This window comes from Hemiscyllium ocellatum, unplaced genomic scaffold (genome assembly GCF_020745735.1).
Source record: "Hemiscyllium ocellatum isolate sHemOce1 unplaced genomic scaffold, sHemOce1.pat.X.cur. scaffold_901_pat_ctg1, whole genome shotgun sequence".
Taxonomy (NCBI): Eukaryota; Metazoa; Chordata; class Chondrichthyes; order Orectolobiformes; family Hemiscylliidae; genus Hemiscyllium; species Hemiscyllium ocellatum.
The window spans coordinates 56,313-61,247 of NW_026869296.1; the positions used below are offsets into that span (position 1 = coordinate 56,313).

Genomic DNA, 4,935 nt, shown 5'->3' on the forward strand with positions numbered 1-4,935 from the left:
TTCACACACAATTATCAGTCTTTCCTAATTCATGTAAATATCTAAATTTATTGAAATCAATGTTCAAACAAAACAGTGCACATGAAGCGACCCAAAGATATTCATCATCAGCTGATTACTATTCAGTGGAATAACCTGAATAAATATTTTATTGTTCCTAGGACAAATTACAACAGTAAGCATTTATATGCTATGCAGTTAATGCAATTGATCTGCTATATTCCAGTTCAGTCGTTAATGTTGATTTATATTGTTTAAACCAATAATTCTACTTTATCACGGATATTGACTGTACTACAATATCGTTGGGAAGCAAATTTTTGTCAATCTAACAATCTTTAAGCTCCTATTTTGTTGTGTGTGTACAAGAGACAATTCAAATTATATCCATTTTTATTACAAATTGAACAAATACTGCATTTTAAATTTATGAAATTCCTACATTTTTGCAAAAGGGTTAGTCTTCACAGTATATGTCACATTAAAAAAATGCTATATCAAATAGTGCGTGCTGCAAAATGATTATTTTTTTCCTTTCATTGTAAGAAAAGAACTGCTTTGACCATGTTGATTTTTTTTGTCATTTCTATTCCAACATTATTCATCATTGTACAAGAATGACCATATTATTAAAATCGCTTATATGCCACATGTCATTGACTACATTGTTTGTTCAGTTTCAAGTTAACGTTCATGACCTACTAATTCTCTTCCTAATTCTGACATAAATATTTAAACATTGATCATAATATTAATCATATAAATCGATGTAAAATATCTCTACAAGGAATCCGGTAGATGGAATTTCACAATTCATATATTACGCATATTTTTTACTTAAAAAAAGGATTTTGCGCAATAATCACTGAATGGTTCATTTTTCTTCAATCCATAAAGCTAGGTACGGTATTTTATTCCTCAGTTTACTGATCTTAATAAATATCCGATCAACATCACAGCAAAGTGCTTTTGAAATATTGAATCATTTTAATTCTTCAAAAGACAGCATTAATTATCAAGTCATTGCCATTATAATAGTGTCACAATTATTTATTAAAAAAGTCTTTTGAACAAGTCTAATGAGATACACATTTGGATTTATTCCATTATTTCTGAGGACTAATAGTACAGTATGAAAATCCCTTTATTTTTCAGGTCACCTACCCCACAAAGGAAGCAATGACTTCCCACCAACGTCGTTGCAAATATCTGATGTTTGCTCATTTCAATGATCACGGTAATCTCAGCATTAAAATTCAGGAAAATGTAATTACTTTTCACTGAATTAATTCCAGTTCATTTCCAGACATTGCTCAATCACGTGCAAAAAGACATTTTGCATTATTCCTTAATGCATTGACAGACTTTGATAAATCAATAGTTGCTGATTTATAATAATATATAACAATTATTCAATCTAGTAGGTTGTGCAAATGTGGAATTACGGCACAGTACATGAACTACTCTAAAGATATTGTAGTGCACAATCTCTCAATCATTGGCAATATCAATTTTTATTTTACCTGTTGAAACATAGTTGAATTCAATTAATTATATTTGACTTTAATGCTCACATTTATTGTGTTTTTAATCATAATACGATTAACGGATGTTTCATGCAACAAAATCAAAAGAAAAAGAATTAGCATCTCTTTATTCTTTCATTCAACAATGGCAATAAATTTTGATTTTTTAAAAATTTGAACTTTTTGGAACGAAGGGATGTTGTCTTCAGTTGAATGCTTGCATTGACTCACTAATTCACAGAATCCGCTACTTATTATCTTTGTGTTCCTATGAAAAGGAATTAACGAGTCCTTCTGGTTGTAAATTCCTGGAAAATATTTGAGAATGTTGTGGTGTTAAAGGTGACAAGGCTAAGTGACAGTAAATCATCAGTTTTTTTTGTGAGAAAGAGCTTGATTCAATCATTTCAAACACGCGTGCGCGCGCGCGCACACACACACACACACACACATACATTGTTATTCTGCTGTGTAACAAGGGGAAAACCAAGTCACTTTCTTCAGCTTTAAGTAAATATATGCCACTTCCAATTATTCATTAGTCAGCTAATTACCTACATTTGTTATTAAAAATTGCAATTCGTCTGAATATTGTTATGACCTTTGATCAAATTAAATTTTTAATTATTGTTCATTCATGAATTGCCGGCTTTTTTTTTGTTTTCCATACACCTATTCATATTGAATGTAAGGTTACATGGTACCTCAGTGGTTAGGAATGCTGCCTCACAGCGCCTGGGACATTGGTTTGATTCCCTCCTCGGGTGACTGTGGAGACTTTGCACGTTCTCCCTAAGTCTATGTGACTTTGCTGTGGTGCCCTCCCACAATTCAAAGATGTGCAGGTTAGGTGAGCCGGCCATGCTAAATTGCATATTGCATTCAGAGATATGTGCATTAGTCAGAAGTAAACGTGAAGAAATACGATCGGGAAAAGTGATTGGGTGGGTTACTCTATAGAGGGTCATTTTTTACAAACAAATGGTCCGTTGCAACAGTGTGGTAACAGGGGTGCTTTCGGAGCGTCGCTCGTACTAAGGTGCGCCTCGAAATCTAAGCCATGTTGGAACTGAAACGAAGGGAACGACAAAGAAGCTACAGAATGACATCGCACTCATTTGGTTTTCTTTAAATCACTGATGAGCAGGAAAATTTAACGGGGAGGCGAGTGGGGTTCTGAGGCAGTTGCAGCTCTGGTGAAAGCCCAGAGGTTCCTCTGAGAGTGTAATTTCTTTCATTGCTGTTGCTGATTGAATGAGTCACTAAGCGACCTGATCCAAGACATGATTCAACACCTCTGGTACCAATTCTCGCACGTTGAATAACGACAGACAGCTTCCAAATGAAATCTTACAGAGTCGACTTTGGGCTACATTTGACAAACAGACTAGTTCAGGAATCCGTGGTGCACTGTGACACCAGCGCATCAGCTTCTTCCCTGTCTTTGAACCGGGCCGCCTGAGCATGGAATGCAAATGCGGTACTGCTTTTCGTGGAAGGGATCAGAAAACGGTAACAACAATCTCAAACAGAATGGCATATGATCAAAATCAGGTTGGAGAAAAACTTTACAATGCTTTGCGTAATAATTAAATGGAATTGCACTACATTTCACTACGAGAGCAGATTTGTTCAAACAAATTCGAAGGCAGATTTGCAGATGGGTAAGCAAGCAAGAAAGCTCCATTCTTCTCCATGTAACAGGCAGCAGTTGAAGAACAAAGCAGTTTCTGCCCAATTTCGCAATGGGGACATTTCATGCGGGAGGTGAACACGATGATCACTACATTACAGAAATAAGCCACAGCCGCCCCTGCTGCAGCTCAGTGGTATCTGACACTGAAAGCTGATGACATTCTACCTTTCACCTTTCTATTTCCAATTACTCGTTGTTTAGTGGGACTTGTTTAATTTTGGTGATGTGGTGAGCATGGATGAGATACACCGAAGTATCTGTTTCCACGCGGTGTACCCCAATAACCTTGCGTTGCTTACACCGGTTTTAAAGGATTACTTTTCAGCGGAGCTTGCCGTCGCAGTCTGTAGCACAATCATTTAGTCTGTTCGACTGCTCACGGGAAAGGTAGTATTGTGAAACACTGCAGAAACGAACGACTTCCTTACTTTTGCTCCGACTGACCATACTCTGTGAAATTTTCCCAGATCCTCAGTTGAGGAGTTTTTGCAGCTGGAAATTACCTCAGAAAGCCAGTTAATTCGTAATGTATTGAGCGAATCGCAAAACAGAAAGCATTTGATACGGAACACACCAGCAAAACTGGCAAACCAAACGCATTTTCAGACACAGCGAAGCATGAATGCTAAATGTGAGACACTCCGAGGGCATGAGGCATAAAGTAATCTCACAACTAACAACAGGGCCATTCCAAACTACTCTTTCAAACATACTGCAGCCTTGGTGCACCACCATTTCCCAGACAATGCTGAAAAGAGAGAAAGAAAGAACATAATAAGAATGGGCCACAAAAAGTGAAATTCACCAATCACAGTCTCGATTAGATTACCTTTCCCTTCAGGGGTCTCCGGGACAGAAACGAAGGAAATTGGAGAAATTCAATAATATGTGACATCAAAATGAATCGGAACGATTTTCCCATTCGCTAGAAAGCCAAATAACGATGAATCGACTCACCGCAGGACTTTGTTTCACAACAGCGATGAAATAGCAGTCTCCATTCGGTTCCAGTAAAATCTCAACATGCTTGGAACATAAAGCAACATAAAGGTGACCTGTTTGCAATTTTACACAAGGGAGGCGAACACGATAATGACAGCAGAGACAGTTTGGATAAATCAGCACAGTTAATTGCCTGGGAAGCAAATCAATACCTGATCTGCGCAGAAGTTTAACAAGCTGTGCCGTTGGAGCTGATCAGTAGAAATGGCAGTGGTGGGATTCGAACCCTCGCCCCTGTCGAAACTGGAACCTAAATCCAGCGCCTTAGACCGCTCGGCCACACTACCAGCTGCTAGACTTGGAGTATTGTGTACAGTTCTTTGTCCCATATTTCAGTGAAGGATGTGGAAGCACTGGAAAATGTGAGCAGAAGATTTACCAGGATGTTGCCTGGTCTGGAGGGAAGGTGTTGTGAGTAAAGGCTGGAAGACTTGAAACTGCTCTCATTTGGCAAGAAGAAAGGTAAGAGACGATTAAATAGAGACATTCAAGATGATCAGAAGATTAGATAGGGTAGACAGTGGAAATCTTTTTTTTCTCGGATGATGATGTCAGTGTATCCGAGGGGGGATAACAGCAAATGGAGGAGTGATAGATCTGACAGATGATCAAGACAGATTCTTTACGCAGAGAGTGATCAGGGCATTAAATGTCCTATCTGTTATGTAGTCAACTCAGCCACATTAGGGAGATTTAATCAATCCTTAGATG

General features: G+C 37.9%; 1 non-coding gene across 1 annotated transcript; it reads right to left on the reverse strand.

Annotated features, from left to right (window-relative positions):
* Nucleotides 1-4,429: 4,429 nt before the first annotated feature.
* On the reverse strand, nucleotides 4,430-4,511 carry trnal-uag (transfer RNA leucine (anticodon UAG)). Its single transcript has one exon. It is a non-coding gene; the product is annotated as a tRNA-Leu (tRNA).
* Between the last annotated feature and the right edge of the window lie 424 nt (nucleotides 4,512-4,935).